The 12,215-nt window shown below is 47.1% G+C and overlaps 1 long non-coding RNA gene across 1 annotated transcript in view; it reads left to right on the top strand.

Moving 5' to 3' along the window:
- Nucleotides 1–4,539: 4,539 nt before the first annotated feature.
- LOC146398268 (uncharacterized) overlaps nt 4,540–12,215 on the top strand; it is a 139,038-nt gene continuing 131,362 nt past the window's right edge. Inside the window, exons 1-2 of the long non-coding RNA XR_014821464.1 lie at nt 4,540–4,893; nt 8,025–8,083. This is a non-coding gene — a long non-coding RNA (uncharacterized LOC146398268). The remainder of the gene's footprint in view (nt 4,894–8,024; nt 8,084–12,215) is intronic.

The raw sequence follows: 12,215 nt of genomic DNA, 5'->3' as shown, positions 1-12,215 counted from the left end.
TAAGGCTCCCAGAGGTGACTCAAGTGGTCCAGCGGACATGCAGAAGCTTCTTCCCTGCAGAGTGTGTGTGTGTGTGTCCTAGGATTTAGCCATCCCCTAAATCCAACCACTTCTTTTCTGGAATGTGGAAACGGAGGCCTTAGGGACATGACTTGCCTGAGGTCATGCCATTCTACAGAGATAAAGGAGGAAATGGCCCAGGACTTTGAAACTAAAACAGTCTCGCCTGCACCCCAGCACCGGCCCCTCCAGCTTCGTGGAGGTCACTCTCATGATGGCACAGCCACTCAATGAAGATGGCATCGTTGGCCTGCCCAGCACTGGTCCTCACGTGGGGCTGGGCCCTGGGCTTTGTAGTTTACATAGGTTATGTCATTCCACATACTCTTCGCCATCCTTTTCCAAAAGAGGCTTTTTTTTTTTTTTTTTTTTTTGTCTTTTTGCCATTTCTTGGGCTGCTCCCGCGGCATATGGAGGTTCCCAGGCTAGGGGTCTAATCGGAGCTGTAGCTGCCAGCCTATGCCAGAGCCACAGCAACGCAGGATCCTAGCCGCGTCTGCGACCTACACCACAGCTCACAGCAACGCCGGATCCTTAACCCACTGAGCAAGTCCAGGGATCGAACCTGCAACCTCATGGTTCCTAGCTGGATTTGTTAACCACTGCGCCACGATGGGAACTCCCCCAAAGAGGCATTTTAACCAATATTTCAGAGGAGGAAACTGAAGCCAGGTGTGTTTTATTTCCTACTGCCCCATGATGGTCCAGTTTATATCGTCATAACTGACAATTGGAGCACATGCTATGTGCCCGGTACTTTCTAAACATTTCACAGAGGTTAGCTCATTTTGTCCTCATCGTGGCAGCTATTATGACTAGCCCCATGTTACAAATGAGGTCCCTAAGACACAGGGTTTAAATAATTCGCTCAAGGTTAAGAAAAAAAAAAAAAAAAAAAAAAGCAAATGGAGGAGTCAGAAATCCAACGTGCAATGAGGTAGGGGAAGTGATGTGGGGAAGGGAAGAAAGCCACTGCAGTCTGCACTCATGAACAAGTGACCGCTGTGGGCAAGTGGGTCACCGCCACCCAGGACCCTCTGAGGGGCTGCATAGAACACGCATCAGGAGTCAGAAGAGGGGTAAGGATGCTCCTCAGTGATGGGGGGGCTGTCACACCTGGAATGTTGGCAACTCCTTAGTACCTCTGAGCTGCCCCCATGTGGCTCCACTTTCAGGGAATGTCCTGAAGCACAGATGCAAGAAGCTCCCTTCGCTAAAAAAAAAAAAAAAAAAAATGTTTAAAAAGAAAAAAATCGGAGTTCCCGTCATGGCACAGTGGTTATTGAATCTGACTAGGAACCATGAGGTTGCAGGTTCAGTCCCTGCCCTTGCTCAGTGGGTTAACCATCTGGCGTTGCCGTGAGCTGTGGTGTAGGTTGCAGACACGGCTCAGATCCTGCATTGCTGTGGCTCTGGCGTAGGCTGGTAGCTACGGCTCTGATTAGAACCCTAGCCTGGGAACCTCCATATGCCACGGGAGCGGCCCAAGAAATAGCAAAAAAAAAAAAAAAAAAGACAAAAAAAAAAAATCTACCTTTGTAAGTCTACTATCTGCGGGTGAGTCCAGGGAACACCAAGTAGGCAGTTTCTGCTACCGTGAATTAAGCCCAACACATGGGTGCTCAACAAACACATGCCTTTCCCTACTCTCTACAGGCCCCCCCCTTTTTTTTAACCCACGGAAAATCAATAACATTGATATCATTCCTGGAAATCAATAAAATTGATATCATTAAGTGTATATCAAAATGTGATTTGTGGAGTTCCCGTTGCGGCACAGCGGAAACAAATCCGACTAGTATCCACAAGGATACGGATTCAATCCCTGGCCTCCCTCAGTGGGTTGGGGATCCAGCATTGCCGTGAGCTGCGGGGTAGGTGGCAGATTTGGCTCAGATTCCACGTTGCTGTGGCTGAGGTGTAGATCGGCAGCTGCAGCTCCAATTTGACCCCTAGCCTGGGAACTTCCATATGCCACAGGTGCGGCCCTAAAAAGCAAAAAAGAAAAGAAGAGAAATACGTCCCATCCAGTTTTCATGTGTCGATGTTTTACTCAAGACTGCATTTTTAGCTGGATCTTAAAGAATATGAATATGTTCTAAATTCATGATCAGTGGTCTAATACATTAAAAAAAAAAAGAATTCTGGGAGTTCCCTGGTGGCCTGTTGGGTTAAGTATCTGTCATTGGCACTCCTGTGGCACAAATTCAGTCCCTGGCTGGGAACTTCCGCATGACCTGGGTTTGGGAAAGGAAAGAAAAAGAGAAGAAAGGAAAAAAAGAAAGAGAGAAAAGAAAGAGAAAGGGAAGGAGGAAGAAAGGAAGGAAGGCGGGAAGGAGGGAGGGAGAGAGAGAGAAACAAACAAACAAAAAAATTAGGGAAATCTTTGCCTGATACTCAGATGGAAACAGTTCTGTAAGCAGAAAGCAAAGGGGGAAAGAATAACGCAAACATCAAAAGTTGAGATCACATAGAAAAGTATCAATTTAAAAAAAGTGTATGTGCCCAAAAAATCACCAAAACCCAAATCGAGGTAAATTCTAAGCTTAGAAAAATATTTGCAACACATGGCAGATTCAATGTGTGCAAGAAAATCAGTAAGAGAAAAAAGAAAAAGAAAATGGACAGGAGATGTGAATAATCCACTCACAAAAGGGGAACCACAGATGTTCGCATCTATTTTTAAAATGCAGCAGACACGTGATCTCAGGGATGCGGAAAGCAGGAACCCAAGCCAGGCTTTCACCAGAAAAGGGCGGTGGCCCCCTCCATGCTCCCTGACAGGCCTGCCCAGGGAGCGGGCTTGGGTGTGCCCAAGCTTGCCCTTTACCCAGGCTCTGGGAGACAATTCCATCCTTTGTTGAGGCTTCACCCAGAACTTAGCCAAGCCCTCAGGGAGGTGGTGACCCGCCTCCCTCTTTACCAGGGCAGCCTGGCTCCGGGGATCGGGATCGTAGGGCCAGCTCGGAGGGAGTTGGGCCAGGTCCCCAGGGCCGCGGCCACCGGGGGGCGGTGCTGTCCAAGGGACGTGCCAGCCTCCGGCCAGCGCAGGCACAGCAAAGGCCCCTTTCTTCTCAGGGAGATGAGTCACAGGAGTCAAGGCCCCAGTCAGAAACGCCGCGGATCCAAGACGAAGGCGGAGGAGAGCCGGGGGCCGCAGGGCGGCGCTTGGGAGTCGCCCCGGGCGCCTGCTCTGGCCGCATCTGCTGCTCCTGGGGCGAGGCCGGAGCGCCGGGAAACTGGGTCAGGCCAGTGGCCTAGTTTGCTGTTGAGCATCAGTCAGCCTGTGGCAGGATGTGAATGGGACCGGGCATCTCCATTTCCTTCCTGGCTCACTCATGTGACACATATCTGAGGAGTCCCTAAGTGCCAGGCAGGTCAGGAGACATTCTGACAGGCAGTTTCTAGGGCACTTCTAAAGCCTGGACCACAGGAGTTCAGAATGTGTGATCTCAGGCTCCTGGAGACGCTGGACAGGTCCCCAAATCACCGGTCTCCCCATTACATCTCAAGTTCAGCTGCCCAACATCTCATCCTGGCACTGGATTGCCTTGGGCTCCACCTCTCCGACTGCCTGCCGGGGGATGTTCTCACTCTAACCCCCTGCCCCCACACACACCGCACATCCTACTCATTGGGGCCTGGGTTTGTATCCCAGGCTGCTGCCGCCACTCACCCCCCAAGCCCGACCAAGCCCATCCAGTCTTCTTTCTGCTTCTGGATCTGCCCTGGGATGTCTGCAGACTGCACCTGAAGCATATGCAAGTTCCCAGGCTAGGGCTCAGATCAAACTACAGCTGCCAGCTACCCCACAGCCACAGCAAAACTGGATCTGAGACGCATCTGGGAACTCTGCAGGTTGCAGCAATGCCAGATCCTTAACCCACTGAATGAGGCTTAGGGATTGAACCTGCAACCTCATGGACACTATGTCAGGTTCTTAACCCACTGAGCCACAAAGGAAATTCCAAAAAGCCTTTCTTTCCTTTTATTTTATTTTATTTATTTGCTTTTTATGGCTGCACCCGGGACATATGGAGGTTCCCAGGCTAGGGATCCAACTGGCTATAGCTGCCGCCCTACAGCAACGCAGGATTAGAGCCGCGTCTGCAACCTACACCACAGCTCACCGCAACGTCAGATCCTTAATTCCCTGAGGGAGGCCAGGGATCGAATCGCAACTTCATGGTTCCCAGTTGGATTCGTTTCACTATGACTGGATCTTCCGGAACCCCCCCAAAGCTTTCTTGATCTCTCCCTTCAATCTTTCAGTCACTGAAAGTCTTCTGTCTCACGGCGCTTGCTCTGCCCATGGGCAGGCACTACTGCTAAGGAGCAAGCCTGGCGATGCGTACCTGCTCTGCAGAAGGGGACCAGAGAGTGTGCTTTGAAGTGGAAGAGGCAGCGGGGTAGGGAGGGCACGGGAAGGACAGCAACACCGCCCCACATGGTTTCCCAGCATCCTCCTGGTTTCCCGGCAGCCTCCGTGCTTTCCCAGCGGCCTCCGTGCGCTCTGGCGCTCTGCCCCTCCTGTGGAGGGTCCCGGTTGCTGTGGGGACTCCTGGGGAGTGAAAGCAAACAGCCCCTCACTTTCCCAGTCTGGGCTCTTCTGCCGACTTCACCTTATCTTGATAAGTTGAGTGGAGTAAAATTTAAAAGGTTTGAACCAGATCAGTGGTCTTCAGCTGGGAACATACTTCTGTGCGGCCTGTGGTAACTGAAGAAAAAAATGCACAACTTAAAAGTTGAGACTTATGTTCTTTCGCGGACATTCTGAGGACTCGAGCCGCGGAGGCCGTCTCTCAGAGCACTCGGAGGGCCGGCTCCTGAGAGGTAAGGAGGAAGCCAAGGAATACGGGCGGTTTTGCCACAAAGACCAGGTAGTCGGAACTTCAAAAGATTGCTGTTGGAGTTTCCGTCATGGCTCAGCGGAAAACGAATCTGACTAGTATCCGTGAGGACTCAGGTTCGATCTCTGGCCTTGCTCAGTGGGTTAAGGATCAGCCGTTGCAGAGAGCTGTGGTGTAGGTCGCAGACGCGGCTAGTATCCCGCTTGGCTGTGGCTGTGGCCGTGGCCGTGGCCGTGGCTGTGGCCGGCAGCTACAGCTCCCATTAGACCCCTAGCCTGGAAACCTCCCCATGCCGTGGATGCAGCCCTAAAAAAAAAAAAAAAAAAAAAAAAAAAAGTTTGCTGTTAATTAAAGAAAGGAGTTTAGAGCTTTACTCTCTTTCCCTTCCTTTTCTTTTTAGCTAAAAAAAAAAAAACAAAGAAAAAAGGAAAATAAACACTTATATTGTGCGATATGCCGGGCCCCATTCTGGTCTTAGTTCTTCTAATTCTCATCACAACCCTCTGAGGATGTAAACTCCTATTATCTACATTTTACAGCCAAACTGAGGCACAGAGAGCCTCGGTTCCTGCCTGAGGTCCCACAGCTAGTTAGAGAGATCAGGGGTATCCACCCTGGCAGTTTGGCTGCAGGCTTTGCTGTCAGCCAGCTGGGTTGCTTCCAGTGATAAAACTCAGCAAAAAAGGCCCTGAATAGCGATCATGCCTGTGGCCCATTATAGCAATTATGAGGTCTTTTTCCTTAGCTGTTTAATTTTGCAGGTTTGTTTTTGTCTGCTTTTTATTTTTTAAAATTTAATCTATTTATTTTTTAGGGCCACACCTGGGGCACATGGAAGTTCCCAGGCTAGGGGTCCAATTGGAGCTACAGCTGCCAGCCTCCACCACAGCCACAGCAATGCGGGATCCTTAACCCACTGAGTGAGGCCAGGGATTGAACCTGCATCCTCATGGATCCCAGTCGGGTTCATTAACCATTGACCCACGAAGGGAACTCCTGCTTTTTATTTTTATTTTTATTTTTTGCCATGCCCACAGCATGTTGAAGTTCCCCAGGCCAGGGATTGAACCCACATCACAGCAGTGACAACACCAGGTCCTTAACCACTAGGCCACCAGGGAGCTCCCTTGTCTGTTTTTTAGACTGGGATTTTTTGAGGGCAGGAGCTGTGTCTTGGTTTCCCCAGTGCCAGCATGGTCTGGCATATGGCAAATGCTGAAGACACACTGAGTGAGTGAATGAGTAAAAGAATCCAAGAAGGAAGGCAGGAATGAATGAATGAGTGTGTGGTTGACAGGTGCTGAGATAGAGGGAGGCACAGGATGTCAAGGAAGCCATGATGGACAGCCACTGCTTGGGCAGAGGCAGGAATCAGGCCTGACAGGGACTATCAGTCTCTTATTTTTTTGTCTTTTTAGGGCTGCACCGACGGCATATGGAGGTTCCCAGCTAAGAGTCAAATTGGAGCCACAGCTGCCAGCCTACACCACAGCCACAGCAACGCCAGAATGGAGCCTGGTTTGTGACCTACACCACAGCTCACGGCAATGCCGGATCTTTAACCCACTGAGTGAGGCCATGGATCAAACCCTTGTCCTCGTGAATAATAGTGGGGTTACCACTGAGCCATAACAGCAACTCCTATCAGTCTCTTCTGATAGTCCCTGCCCATAGCCTGAGTATCTGGGGCCGCAGCCTCCCCTCTTACTCCCACACCCCGACCCACAGACTCTCTGCCTTCCCCTCCAGTGAAAGGAGGCTCCTCCCTGGGCTCCAGGGCTTGTGTCTTGGGGGGCAGGCAGCCAAGTTCCACTTCTCTGCCTGTGGTCCCAACCCTCCCAGATCATCTGACTGCTCACTGGAGGCCCACAGTGGGGTGTGGCTGCGTTTAAGACCTTTGGCATTTCTTTTAGGAAAACAAAACAAAACTAAAGTAAAAACAAAGTTCCCGCTGTGGCAGGATGGGTTAAAGATCCAGCGCTGCTGCAGCTGGGACAAAGGTCACAGATGCGGCTCAGATTCAGTCCCTGGCCCAAGAAAGAAAGAAAGAAGGACGGAAGGAAGGGGAAAAAACCTAAAAACCAAACCGTCGCAGAACACACTAAAAAATTCTCTCATTTGCCTCCTGGGGGAAGGGGATGATCATAAACACCCAAGGTCCCTACTGCTGTGGACGTGTGCTCTTTTAGGCATAATAATAAAAGACTAGGCCCCACACTAAATGCTTTTGGGGCTTGCTCTCAATTAATCCCAATAATCCTGGGTTTAGGTACTACAATGAGTCTAATTTCACAGATTGGGAAAAGGAGGTTCAGAGAGGCTAAGGGACTTGCCCCAGGTTACACAACTACAGAGTACTTAATGCAAAGATTGCAAGTTATTTCTCGACTCTGAAGCTTATGATCTTATAGGTATCTAACCAGACTCTTCCTTGGCCTTGTCTGAGGATATGTCAATGTCCGTGGCCTTTCAGTAATTTTTTGTGCCAAAAACAGGCCAAAGTGAACCACTTTCTATAGAAAAGTCCCGGATGGACACTCCACATCTCTCTCTCTCTGCCCTCTCCCCTACGCCCTCAGTTGCAAAATGAGATACCATGCATGGGATCTTCTATGTTATTTCTGGGAGAAGGAATAGTATGCATTGTCATTTTTGTATTTTTTCCATATAGCTTGACTTTAAGAAATCATGAGCATTTATCTTTCAAAACAATGAAGTCATGAAGACATTACTTTAAAAATATGTGTGGAGGGAGTTCTTGTCGTGGCTCAGTGGTTAAAAAAACCCACCATTATCCACGAGGACTTGGGTTTGATCCCTGGCCTTGCTCAGTGGATTAAGGATCTGGTGTTGCCGTGAACTGTGGTGTAGGTCACAGACACAGCTCAGAGCTGCTGTGGCTGTGGCGTAGGCTGGCAGCTGTAGCTCCAATTCGACCCCCTAACCTGGCAAACTCCATACACCATGGGTGTGGCCCTAAAAAGACCAAAACATTTTTTTAATTAAAAATAAATATATGTGATTAACCTATTTTGCTCTGCCTGCCTGAAAGCTCAAAATTGAACTTTGTGCTCAATTGCATATTGAGTGTTTTTACCATTTCCCCCCACTCAGGGCCTGGAGTCAGAAAGCCTGGGTCTGAATCCTGACTCTGCCATTTACTATCAGTTTTGGTAAGTTAGTGAACCTCTCTATACTTTAGTTTCTTGATTTATAAAGGGGGGGGGGTGAGAATATCTGCTTCATTAGGTTATGGTGATTAAATTATACTGGTTACTCATCTAGGACAATGCTTGGATCATAGTAAAAGTCTATAAATGTTAGCTATTTTGCGATTTTATTAGATTTTCATTGACTGAATTTCATTGTCAAGCCATTTTTCAGGAAGGGCTCATGGATCCCTTCACTTCCCTATGTCTCACCCTTCAGTTACCATCTGTTTTTGGTGTCTTCTACTCCTGACATTTCTATAACACCCCATGGGACCTTTTAATTGTATATAAATTCCACTGTTTTGTGTTTCATCAAACCCTGGATGCCACTGATTGTAATCTGTACCATTAGTATGTCCACTTAAGAAAGAAAATTTTTGAAGACAGGATTGATTCTAAAATACATCCCACTTCCAGAGATGTTCGAAAGTGGAGGGATAGAAGTATAGTTTTTAATCCATGAATATGGTAAGAATGATCTGATCCTTTATTCTTGACTTGGGCGCTCCTTGGCTGGGAACTGTCTCTGTTCCTTCGGTGGCATCAGTATCAGTTGACTGGGTAACTCTTCCACCTGGCCCAGTGCCACCTTGGGTCAGTTCCAGGCAAGCCCATCTAAGCTTGTCCACACACACAGCTGGTGTAAAGGGCTTAGGTTTCCCCTGGATGTGGCAGTTTGTAACCTGACCTGATGTTCATCTTTAAAGCCAGTGGCTCTGAGGTCAGCTGACTTTCTCACCTTCAGTGACTGCTTTGGGGCTTCCTGCTTCAGCTTAAGTTGAATCGTTTGAGATAAGTTCCTAAGGAGAGTCATGTGGAGGGAAAAACAAATGGAATATCCAGTGTAATTTTCCCAGGCATTGGGCAAAGGACAGGGCTTAAGTCATTTTTTTTCTGTGTGGGTTTCAATCCCCAAATATTTGGAGTCATTCCTTCTAGTTACAAGATACAGTGAAAGGAGAAGTGTGTTGGGAAAGGTTGAACCTGACCTCAGGGCTAGCCCCGTGGCATGGGCAGACTCACAAAGGGACTAACTTGGGAGTCTGAGGTTGACTGAGTGCCTTTCCTAAAGTCTAGCACCCATTCAAGGCCATTTTGGAGAGAAACAGGACTCGAGACAGAGTAATTAGAAGTTAAGCCCTGGATGTTTTTTCTTAGCTCTATGACCTTGCAGAGTGAGTTGGTCTTTTTGAACCTCCACAACTATAATATAAAATGGGGATAATACTTCAAAATCCTTGGGAAGCACCAGGAATAGCAATGAGCACCACTGCCAGTGCTCAATAAATGGTAGTAAAACATGCTGAATGCCTGCCAGGTACCTGACGCTGCAGATACAAAATAAAAGCTTAACTCTACTCATGGAGGGGAGGCACTGTTACAGCTTTTTGTAAGTTCCCAGGCTTGGGGTCCAATCAGAGCTGCAGATGCCAGCCTATGCCACAGCCACAGACATGCAGAATCTGAGCCTCAACCTACACCGTAGCTCACAGCAACACCGGATCCTTAACCCACTAAGCGAGGCCAGGGATCAAACCCGTGTCCTCATGGATACTAGTCAGATCCTCTACCACTGAGCCACAAGGGGAATGCCCTGTTATAGCATTTTTAAATATCAAAGCTCCAGAAGCCACAGGCTGTTAAGCAGTTAGGCCAGAAATAATCCCAGTCTATCTTGAGATGCAGCCTTAGCCAGCATTTCCGCAAAGTCCTCTGGGCAGCCGGCCCTGGGGTGAGAAACTGGGTCAACCTGCTATATGAACATCCTCCTGATCTGAGGCCAAATGGGGCCAAGCCTAGAAGGCTGGGTCTTCGTCAGGTGTTGAACAGCGTGACCCGGTCTGAGGGAACTTCTTTCTCTGCCCAGCACAAGCTGAATGGGCTAGCGCTGGGCCTCTCATCCCAACTCCCAACACAGGAACTCCTGGAGGACAATTTTTAAAAAGACCCATTAGGAGTTAGAGTTGTGGCTCAGTGGTTATGAGGATGCGGGTTTGATTCCTGGCCCCGCTCAGTGGGTTAAGGAACCAGCATTGCTGTGGCTGTGTGTAGGCTGGCAGCTGCAGCTCCAAGTCCACCCCTAGCCTGGGAATTTCCATATGCCACAAGTGTGGACCTAAAAAACAGAAAACGACCAAACAAAAAACTCCCCAAATCACTATCATCATAATACTATAGATTTTCCTTTAGTATAGGAAATACAGGATTTACTCTGAGACCAGAAGAGCAACTTCTCTGTTATCACAAGTGGATAAAGTTCCTAGATTTCTATCATATCACTAAAAGAAAAACCACAAGGAATTTCTCTTGTGGCTGCAACAGCTTGGTTCACCCGCTGTGGCCCTGGCCTGGGAACTTCCACATGCCAACAGCAAGGCCAAAAAAAAAAAGAGAGAGAGAGAAAGCACAAAGATAATTATAGTTGCAGCCTCTAAAAAGGAAAATAATAGTTCTTCCAAACTGAACTAAATAGGTTTTCCTTCCCCAATCCTGCCCTCAATTTTTTTTTTCCTCATCTCTCCTGTTAAACCTGTATAAATCAACTATAATGGAAAAAACAAAAATGATTTAAAAAAACCTATAAAAATGCAAGATCACAACCACACAAAGCAACCTAGACACCTGTAATTTAAATAGGTCACTGCACCTGATTCTGACCAGACATTTTGCTTTTGGCTGAAGGCAAGCAAAGAGCAAAGAGCAGATTGAGGTTGTTAACTGATCTTCGTTCCTGCCAAACATCTTACTATAAACATAAGCCATGGTTGTGATTTCTCCTGGCTGCACTTTATGGTTCACTACCAACAGCTCTCACTTCTGAGGGGAAAGGATTTTAAATCAAAAACCAGCATATTACAACTGATGCTTTATGATTTTTGAAACCAACATATAATCGTAAACCCCTATCACTCTAGACATTGCTTGTTTTATAATTTATACATCCTATAGTTAAGATGCATTGTCTTATTAGGCCAGAACCTGATCAGAATTACTTAGACAAAAATAAACCCACAAGGCTTCATTCTGATTAATCTGGAAGTTGGAGTCACTCTCCCTATGGCTTCTGGGTTGTGAGATAATGTTTTACTTCTCACACTTTGTGCTTTCTCATCCCTGTGCTGGCTGGCCAACAGCCAAGCCCTCTGGACTCATCAGACGCTGCCTCAACCCATAAGCATGCTGGAGTTGTAGTCCAGCCTTTTTTGGTCTTGCTGCCCCAAGAGCAGTGCAAACCAGTTGAATCCAACTTTACCTCAGTCACAAGCAGGCTGGAAATTTCAAGGATCATAAGTTTAAGATCAAGTCACAGGTCTTAGTCATTTGAAATCAAATATTTAAGTTGTGAAAAGATAGCGAGGCCATTTTCTGTGTTCACATGATCCCTTGACTAGTATCCATGAGGATGAGGGTTCAATCCCTGGCCTTGCTTAGTGAGTTAAGGATCCGGCCTTGCCAAGTGTGAGCTGTGGTGTAGGTCGAACACACAGTTGGGATCTTACATTGATATGGCTGTGAGAACTTCCATATACCATGGGTTTGGCCCTAAAAAGACAAAAAACAAAAACAAAAACAGATCAGGTAGCTAGAATCTGACCCATGTTAGTATCCCAGTCATGTCCTCCCTACCTTCCTTTGGTCAGTCTCATCCTGCTATTCCTTCTTCGTGATACACAAAGAGAATATTGAAATGTTTCTACTTGACGTACATTATGCAATCTTCCTTTCATCTTCCACTATGGTTTTCACAGGAAGATAGCAAGCAATTCTGTCCTTCTTAGAGAATTTAGAAATGTTGACTGGAGAATAATTTGATGTGAAAAGTAAATAATGGTATTTTTAAAAAAAAAAGCATATATAAAAGGCGTATTTTCTACTAGCTTTTATATTTATAACCTATACAGATATAAACCCTGAAAAGAGTAATAATTTCTCAGTGGGGACAAGTCTTCAAAGAGCACACATGCTAGTAAGTTTTGCTCATTTTCCTCAAAGGGCTCATACCACTAGATTTTTTTTAAATAGTTATTTTAACCAGAAATGTTTAGTATAAGCCTATGAGTTCCCCTGAAAGATCGTAACTTTCTCAGAAGTT

This window comes from Sus scrofa, chromosome 12 (assembly GCF_054392235.1).
Source record: "Sus scrofa isolate SSC_HxYL_T2T_F1_AM1 chromosome 12, Sscrofa_HxYL_maternal_Yorkshire_Landrace_v2.0, whole genome shotgun sequence".
NCBI classification, from domain to species: domain Eukaryota; kingdom Metazoa; phylum Chordata; class Mammalia; order Artiodactyla; family Suidae; genus Sus; species Sus scrofa.
This window is presented reverse-complemented; position numbering and strand designations above follow the sequence as displayed.